The 10364-nt window shown below is 35.9% G+C and overlaps 1 protein-coding gene across 27 annotated transcripts in view; it reads left to right on the top strand.

Moving 5' to 3' along the window:
• The window catches only part of LOC129568178 (mucin-2), a 47523-nt gene that overhangs the window by 24864 nt on the left and 12295 nt on the right, over positions 1-10364 (top strand). The window lies entirely within an intron of this gene.

Raw genomic sequence — 10364 nt, forward strand, 5'->3', positions numbered from 1 at the left:
ATCATTGCTTTTATTTACTCTCACACATATATTGTAATTTGCACAACGATATTCGCTTCAAAACCGTAATTTATGCTAAAGCTGTTGTAAATGATTTTATAGTCGAATTGAACCATTGGCTTTTAGGTAAAAAAAATTCAATAATTGAAAAATGCTTATGAACTGTGCACAGCGCTAGGGGGATTTAACTACGTGAAAACTTGTAAAAAAATGATATAAACGCGCACGAAATTGTTTCATTCACCAGAGAACTTGCATGATTCCACTCAGTTGACAAGTTCCGTATTAAAACAACATGCGCGAACTTGTGCGAGTTCGTGTGCAAACATGAAGCTGGACGACGCGCACACATCAGTCGTTCCATTTGTTATATCTATCTGGATTAACTTTTTCTTCCAACACTTTCTCCAGCTCTTTAAAAATATTTCCTTTGTCCATTTTATATTTATATAAATCTTTGAACTTTTGGAAAGGATGTGAAAAATCTTTATACACGTAAACAACCAATTTTTAGTTTGTAACGCGTTTTAGTTGTCAAATAACAACTTGAAAAACGCGCAAAACCATAAACAAACTTGTGTAAACTTGTGACCGTGCGCGTCAGTACGTACAACGAACGCGTCGAACTTCCGCGAATCAAGCAAACTGGCAGAAAACATGCTGAACTCGTAAGAGTTAAATTCCCCTAGGCACAGCGACGAACTGTTGCTCACGATTAGTTTTCGTTTCATGCTTTCCCTAAACATAATTGAAAACTCCGCCGGAGGTGTGATTCAATTGTTTGTTGATCCGCCGGAGGTCACTTCACACACTCTAAATTGAGCATGCTCTAAACACCTAATTTAAAACATTGTCTCATCCATCTCTGTATTATGTCTTCACCCGAAATTATTCCATAAATTAGCGATCGAGTGACCGCTATCTGTCAGCGGTGGCTATGTAAAATCGATTTTCGTGCCACTCTAAAACGACCACATTGTTTATTTTGCTCCATTTTTCTCACACACTTCATGCAAATCCAGTAGAATCGTGGTGATTTCTAGTTGAAACAGTCGATTGGAGCGCCGTTATATTGCGGAAATAGTAAAATTATCGCTTTTTCATCGAACGCCGCTATTGTGGTTGTACAATATCAATGATCGCATTCAAACAAATGATGTCATTCCATTCAGATCACTCTAATGATGCCGTGCATTGAATGGAACCAAGTGAGTCATCATCGCATGACCTGGATGAAACCATCGCTTTTTTAGATTCTGACGTTTTTTTTTTCATCACGAAGTTAGACAAAAAGAGAATCGATGGATTTTTTGTGATTCATTTATCATAAACCGAAACATGTGTCAGTGCTAAAATAGCTTTGTTTGAGCCCGTGGATTCATCACAAACAATCGATTTTTGCGAATGGATCGTTTTTGTTCGTAATAAAGTTTTTTTTTTTTGAAGAGAATGTTCGGTTACTTTGATATGACGTAGAAATATGAATGATGTGCCTTTGGAGTGGCGAAAAAATTAACAAGAAACTAATTAAAGTTTGAGAAAAGCGAAAGAGAGCTGTGATGGGAGGAGATGTACAGTCAAGGTACAGATGTAACAAACTAAGATGTTTTTAGGACGATCGAGATCTAATATCAGAGATCAGGCGAAAGGCAATGATAAATTGAGAAGGAAATAGGCCAAGAGATGGCAAAATATTGAAATGAAATCGCATGCAGAACGCAAGAAAATCGATTGATAAGATGAAAAGAAGTATTTGAATCGATTTGTGACAAAAGGCGAGAATTGTCTAAAGAAACAATATTGAAAAAAGCACGCTCTTTTTCTAAATCGCTGAGAGTCTCTTTAGAACGTTAGAATGGCTTTAAAACTATCTTGAAACCTTCAAAACCACTACTAGAAGCTCTAAAATGACAACAATTGAGCATGTTCTATTGCTAGTAATTCCAGTTTACTCCAAGCTAAAACTGAGACAAAAATGTTCAAATTTCCCATAGAATTCGCTTTACATTCTATTTAAACTCATTTTTTCACACTTTTTTCTAATTCTGCCATTCAATTCATTCCAAAAATTTGTCAGATTCGTTGAATTTATGAAATTTCCCACATAATTTCCATTGTAAAATGTGTTGAAAGCCACCAAAGCTATAAACTGTGTTGAAAAATGTGTGAAAATAACACGTTGTTCCAATAAAACGCACCGAAATGAATTTATTCAGCAGGTCAAATTCCTTCTGTGACAAAACATACCTTGAAAAATTCCAATCCAAAGTCTAAAGAGCGACAAACCCTTTTCAATGTATGGAAAGAAGAAAAAAAACAAATCGAGTCGTGACGCAATAAAGAATGCACTTGATCGTAAAGCCGTTTTCCAAAAAAACACCACTTTGTTTTGCGGCAACATTCCAAAAATGCCATCGACGCATGAATCACCTGATTTGGTTGGTGTATGCCGCTCAATTATATTCAGCCGTTTTTGTGTGACCCATAAATGGCATTTCAATCTGGACTTGATTTTTTTTCGTCTGTCAAGCCTTGTTTTGTTGCTTTTTGGTGTGTCGTTTTGTTAATTGTTTCTGGTGGGGTGTCTCTTATTCTTTCGATAGAGAGAAATAGAATTAGTTATGTATTATGTTTCATTTCGAACAATCAAAACTATTGATCCATAAAAATGTGGTTCGTTTCCACTTGGCTCTCAGCAGAAGAGTTGATTGTTCATTGTTCCCTTCGGCTGAAATACGCATGCAGCATGCAAGAACCATGGAGAAACACAATGTACAAAAAACATTCCAACAATGAACAACGCTCATTGCTGCGAGACAGAGAGAACGAAGTGGCAGCTACAAGTCACGAGAGGGAATCAAACACGAACCAAAAACAACGAGAGGGAAAGAGTGAGATCAAAAGAAAAAAAAGTATTGTGATTTTGAGCTACGGTATTGAGCCGATTTTTTTTCATGCTATTGAATCAGTTCAGTATTCGCTCTTCAGTTTTCATGATTGGAGTATTCAATTGCTATTTGGTATTCCGTTGAATTTAGCATGAGTTCAACGTCATATTCATGGTCGCATTCAAACAAATTTCGATAAATAAGCGGTTTATTGTAGCTGAAATTACCATTTTCGATGCCATCCAGTCGATGCTTATCTGCCACCATTCAATGTTTCCTACAGCATTACTTTGCTCGTGACAAGCTCTTTTTAAACACGATTTCGTTGAGACGCTTTTAAACTTCAAACTGCAGTTTTTCAGCATTTTTTTTCATGAAGAAGAGAGTTTTTCAACGAAGACTTCAATTCCGAAATGCTGAACTATTTGAAGAACTCAATGTTGTTGTTATTGAAGAACTGAATGAGTTTTTTTCCATCCAGTGAAAAACTGCAAAGTGATCGAAGCGTTGAATAGTGTTTTATCAAAGAAACCTCCGTAAAATCGACTACGATTTATTTTCCATTGCAAATTTTGCGTCGGGGAATCGAATTAATGATGCGAATCGGAACTTTACTGGCGGTGTTGCATCATAATTCTCTGTATGTGTGCTTCGCATTGTTGAATGACGGCTTGACGCGAGGAACACACGTATGGACCTTATCTCGCACATTTCAACCGCACCGAAAACATAAACAAACCATCTTCTTTTGTTCGCTAGCGATAATACAACAATCGCACATCATTGAGACATATATGTGAATTTGCATTTTTTTTCTGCTATTTTTCTCTCGTTTCTTGTTCATTCACACGGTTTCCGTACTCGCGCATGATTTACAATTACAATTTTGTTTTGAAGCTGTTTCCATTTCAATATGCACACAAACGGAAATATCGCACGAGCGAGAGAATTACTCATGACTTTTTGCGTAACTTTTATTATACCTTTTTACGATATGTGACACGATAACACGAAGGCTCTTTCCGTCTACCAAACATTTCCTCGTTCAAATTTGGAAGAGGAAATCACATCATTTTTTTTTTTCGTTTTTGGCGAAGCAGCTGTTTGAACAACATTTTTATGACACATTTTGTTTGGCAATTGACGTGGAATTTGTTTGTTTGTTTGTTTTTTTAATATTTGCTCGATTTTGACGACAATTGATGCGTTTAGTGGGGATTTGTAGCTGATGAAGGTACATGAGTTGGGCTTATGACAGAAAACTCATAAAAATCGTCAACAAATTCAACATACGCTTTTTTTTTAATTCATCATGATTTTTCGTTTAATTTTTTTACACTAAATTTTTTTTCGTTTTTTTCAATTCTTCGTTGAAAAATTTCAATTTCTTCCAGAAATTTTTTTCGATCTACACAAAAATTCATTGAACAATACATTTTTAATATTGACAGATTGTTGTTGACAAATTAAAAAATCCGCTTAAAACCATTCCGAGTTTATCAGCGAGTTGATTAGCAACTGTTGAGTTGATTCAATCTGTCGTATGAAAGTGTTTGAAACGTCGCTAAATCGATTGATTTGAAATATAGTGTCATGTAATCACGAGTTAATCGCCTTATCGCCACAAAAACTATATCTATCGCTGCTCATTTAAGACTCTGCAAATTATACTACCGTCACTGAGTCAGTATTTCAGCGAGACACTCAAACGTGATTTAAGATTCCGGTGATAATTGAAGCTCAGCGTAAAAGCAAACGGCGCGGAAAGAGTTGACAAAAGTGAAACTTGGTAGTAAAATCGTGATATGAAAGTGAGTCTGGCATAAAAATGGCTTTAAATTCATTGAAAGAGACAGAAAAAAAAGTGTTATTAAATTTTATCTTGAGGTCCATTTGATTGAGATATACCGAAAACGCTACGTTTTTACTACTGTTTTCGTGATTACTGCACTCCGTTATATAAAAGTGCGCTTGGTTGGTTGTGTTCCGAATGTAACTAGATTTCGTGAATAAAGCAGAATTGTATCAATTTCGCTCTCCACTGAATCAAGCAACCGGAGTCATTATGTATCTTGTTTCTCAATCTGAACCAATTTAAAATCGTCATCGTTGTCGTTGGAAACGAATTCCAATTCGGTTGCATTTAATTGGTTTAAACTCACGGTGAAATAGTTCATGTGCTCAATACCAGCAGCATATGATAATTAACGAGTATGTCGCCCGGTCGCCTCACCTCGATTTATTGAACTGGCTCACGCTTCGAACTTTCAATAACACAAAACCCATATCGTTTACATGAACGGTTCATGGTGTGCCGACATTTTGAGGTAATCGCCGACATTTCCGAGCCAATAAACTACTTTTCAACTACAATTTCATTTCGGGGCCTTTAATTTTCAGACGAATTATTTATGAACACATTTCTGTACCTTCTGTTTACATCGTTTGTTGGTTTTTCTTCGGTGTGGTTGTGGTTGTTGTTGTTTTTGCTATTGTTGCCACTGTCTTTGCTGTTGTTACCGTTGTTTTGCTGCCGTTTCTCCAGACAAAATACGCTTTTTTTGTTTACACTTCTAATGATTGAGCAATTTCGGAAATTGCCATACATCTCTTCGTCGTCGTCGTCGTCGTCGTTGTTGTGTTTTTGTTTTGCTCCAACACTTGTTGAGCTACTATACACACGTGCTGCGCAACCATTTTCGAACATATCACACACTCAACCCGTTCATTTCAGGCAATGCTCAACGATAATGTCGGTCGAACACATTCTATGTGCCGTTTTTTTGCTCGAAACCATCGTCACTTAAAAAGAATAATGGGTTTAGAGCGGACTTTTGCTGTAATTAGTGTCATACATAGCAAAACATAAGAAAAACTCTGCAAAATTGCCTGGTCTAACCAACATAATGGCCGTTTGAAAGCATCATTTTCACTAGTTAAGTGGCAATTCACTCATTAATAATGATTAATTGATAATGAGTCATTATAAAAGAAAAGTTTCACTAAAAATGTCATAAAATCATCATTTCGACAACCAATTCAGCCGTTTTTTTCGCTGTATCATTCGAAAATATTGAAGTGTTGTGCAGAATTCAATGATTATAATCAAAACGTCAAACGTTACGTATCAAAATTTCGAAAATGGATCGAGATTCTAAAAGAAAAAATAACAGAAAAAACAAAAAAGAAAGAAAAATTCAAGTTCTCAAAATCCGAAAGATCAATTTCAAGTTCAACATCACTCGAAATAAAGTTGTCAAATCAAAACAGTCGTTAGAAAATGATCTCATGAGATAAACACTCACTCAACATTGGTCTGCTTCATTCAAAGTTGGTTGAGCTCGAACAAAATTTGGTTTGCCTCCAAAAAAAAAAAAAACTTGATTCAGGCCTCCATTTGTGGCACATCGGTGATTAGCCGCTGTTAAAAACCTCTCCATTCGGTATTGTTTGCCTCTCAAATCTTTGACCAATTATCATCCGCAAGAGTATTGGTCAACCGCTTCCGATTTCTTCAAAAATGTAACTAATCGCTCCTTCGTTGGCCGTTTTGTCATCAATCCACGATTTTGGCTCGATAATCATCATTGTCATTTGCTTTCGTTGTACTTAATGTGTTTAAAAACAATGCCATTGTTCACGTACAAGGGAAAAGTAAAAGTTGTCCAGATTATCAATCGAAAGTATCCCGATTCCGGTTTCAATTGTTCACGCGTGAAACGCGAAAAATCGAAAGTATCCATATTGACTGACGTTAAAAGGCACAAATTGTAATTCATGTATTGATATTTTTTGGATATTTTGTTCGTGTGTTGGAATGTAGAAAAAAAATCGAAAGTGTTATCGCCGTTAGCGCCATACATGGCGATTTGTTTGTAAACAAATTGTAATTGCACATTAGTTCGATGATGAAAGAATTCAATTGTTGTGCCAATAAATATGGAAATGACACACACGCGGATGTAGCGACAACATGGCCAGAAGAAGTGAATATGGCGTTATGAATGTGTTAATTGCATTCCAATTGTTTTATTATGTAAGTCGAGACACTGTGGTGCTAACGCATGAAATTGCCAAGTCACACACCGATTGATTGCTTTTTGGAAGGGCCACAGAAATTGCTTTTCGCATTCAAAACAACACAATTTTCTTGAGTTGTTTAGACGTAACACAAACGAAAGCAATTTTTTTAGTCGAATGACTCGTGATAATTCTTCACTTCGAATGACAATTGGTTTTTTTTTTTGAAGACAAAAGAATTTTTTCGTTCATATTTCCTGTACGATGTGAAGAATTTTCATTTTCGAGGTGAATAAATTCCAATGCAATTAGCATTTTATGCCTCGAGGTAGACATTAATGTCTGATTCCAGTTGAAATATCCCACTTTTAGCTTAAAAAACTAATTTTCTGGCATTCAATCACATTTTCTAGCATTTTCATTGTCTCTGTTTTTGTTATCAGCAGCTCAACCAACCAAATTTATTTCTAATGACTCAATTTTTCTCACCTCAGATCGCTCGTTGACTTTTTTTGTCAATTTCTTTGTTTCAATATGGATCCAATTTTCTGATGATTCCCGAAAAAGAAGAAGATTTGATAAAAAAAAAGTCGAAAAAAATTTCAATTCCAAAGAATTCGGTTAAAACAGATTGAGTTTTAAGAAAAATAATTGAAGTTGAATTAAAACTTCGCATACCAAGCGGAAAACGTCGATTTTCCGTTGATATCTTCTTCAGAAGGACAGAAAAAACTCGTTAATTAACCTCATGTAATTGTGTCGCATCGAATTCAAATGACACAATTACTTTTTTGTGGTTTTTTTCCCCTCGAAGTAACGAGCGAAACAATCAAAGTAATAACATTACCATCACAAAGTTTATGCATTAAAAACTTTGTCACAAGGTCGATGGAAAAAACCTTAATTTTTCCTTTTGTAAATTACATCTTTTTATTATCTGCGCACAGTTCAAATAGAGTTGTCGCACGAAAATAAACACGAAACCACTTTTACGTTGCAGCACAATTGACTTGTGTCTCCATTTGAATGGAATATGCCATGCAATTCGCTCGACCGATTTCAACACAATTTTTTCAACAGTTCGCGCCGTCACGACATTCAAAGATTCAAAACATAGATATTGTGACATGCAGTTGATTTCGTTGAAAGTTGGTTATAAAACTACCGTTTAGAAAAAAAAACAACAACGCTGTGTGAACACGAACACGACATGGTCTCGGTAGTTATGAAGAAGAGTGGTCTAACAGTGGATTGAATGCAACACGGAGCTAATGACTTAATGCAGTCGAATGCACTTTTCGAACCTTCATCTAAATCAAACACAATTTTTAGTCACGTTTTGTGGTCGAGCCTCGAGATTGTACACTTTTTTACCTAACTTCGGTTGGATTTTAGTGGGTTTATGTTTTTTGAAGGCATATTTTTGGATTTTTTTTTCCTATTTTTACCTTGATTTTTGTATTTTTCTTTCTCTTTTATCACTTTTTCTTTTTTCCTCATTCTTCTCATTTTCAAGTGACGGTTTTCGAATCATAGTGACAAAATTTCACTTGAAAAAAGAAAAAAACAACGGCTTTGCTTAGAAATAAAATTTTTCTTTGGATAAATTGGAATTAGAATCAACGGTGAAACGTGGGCTATGAAAAAGGTTGCATCGAAATTTGCCGTATAGCTCGACCAAAATTTGAAGCTTATCCAAACCATCGCTTATAGAATCCAAAAAAAATCGAGAAGTGAATCCAACCCTGAATCAAAGGTTAGATCAAGAAACATGATCTGTGGTCGCAAACGAAGACCTTAACATAAGATTATAACTCAGCTCATTCGAAAATTGTTTGTGTTCAATTCGATAAACATTCAACAAAACCTCAAATGATTCAATGTGACGATGCCATTGTAATTGGCACGCTATCAAGCCAAAAATAGCCGTAAACCGTAAGTCAAAAGTCTTTGAAAAGTCAAATGATGCAATGAAAATGTCATAAAACATTTGCTGGATCATAATTCACGTACTATTAGCTGTATGGAAAGGTCGAAGCGAATAACAGTCTCACGTGGTGTTAGTTGAGCTAATATAAGTGCATGTCGAAATTCTGAGCGTTAATGAAACGACCGTTTGTTGACAAACATTTCTTGAGTCAAATGTTGTTGTCGTCGTACCAATTCCGATTTCTGCTCGAAAAAATAGTGTCTGTTTCAACAAACACTTCTCTTTATCTCTCTGCCTCGGAATAAATATTCCATTTGATGCAATTGAAGAATCATGTGCCAAAATGTAATAACAAAGCAGATAAAATCAAATCAAGCGAGCAAACGCTGTTAAAATCATCGAGTCAACAAATTTAATTTAATCGAATTCAATTGTGTCGCATTTGCTCTCTCTCTCTCTCTCTCTCTCTCTCTCTCTCTCTCTCTCTCTCTCAATTGGTTGCAGTTTTGCCTGGATCGGCGCAATAGCGACGACGATTGTCCGCTATCAATTTAACCAGCGCACTAATTCAATAAAGCAAATCAACGCCAGAGACAGAGACACATCGTTTAAAATTCCATTTTTAAGCGACGATGGCCGTCGTTCTATGCTCTCCCGAGAATAAATCAGCTTCATTAAACGTATACAGAAGAGCCCATTGTTTTCAACACAAAAATAGAATGCTGCGCTCGTTTTGTTGATGGTGACCAAAATAGAGGCGACTTTCAACGGTTCTCGGCGTAAAGCTATTACAATGGACATTACATCGCGAATTAAATGGTTAATATTCAGTTTTCGTACGATGCAAACAACGCTTTTGCGCGCTTTTAGTTTCGATTTAATTTGCTTTGCTTTTCAATGTAATTCCTTACTTCGGTCTGCGCTGCTAACAAAGAATCCAATTCATGAACACGAATCGTGACTGGATTTTTGATCGACTTCATCGAAATACCAACATGAACGCGATCACAGCATTGAAAAACGTAAACACATTTTTTTGCGAGCCTTGTTAATATTTTTTTCTATTGATCGATGAATTAATCATTATTTGCGCTGCGAATCATGCATTCGAAAGCGGATTTTTACATATCATCATGTCCACATGGAATGTGGACTCCAAGTTGGATTCTCCAACCACTTTGAACTCGTTTAAATCAATTCGATTCAATTTCGACACCATTCACACACAAACGTATTCAAATAAATCATTCGGATGATATTTGCAAGTCATCTAATTGAGCAATTCAATTTCATTGGCGACTTTGCCGAATGGGAATTGACACACGAGAGAAGATCTGAATGAGGAGAATTGGATAAGGAGAATTGATTCATTTTACGATTTCACATTTACAACTTACACAATTGCGCTCTTCATTTCCCAATGTGTCCAAAACGCATAAATACGGCATCGCATAAGGCAGTTATCGCATAATTATCGCGCGATAATTTTCTGCTTGCGTTGCCGCAGAATACGATATTTCAATAGC

Source organism: Sitodiplosis mosellana, unplaced genomic scaffold (assembly GCF_009176505.1).
Source record: "Sitodiplosis mosellana isolate CC-2019 unplaced genomic scaffold, AAFC_SMos_1.0 Smas_scaffold_17, whole genome shotgun sequence".
Lineage (NCBI taxonomy): Eukaryota > Metazoa > Arthropoda > Insecta > Diptera > Cecidomyiidae > Sitodiplosis > Sitodiplosis mosellana.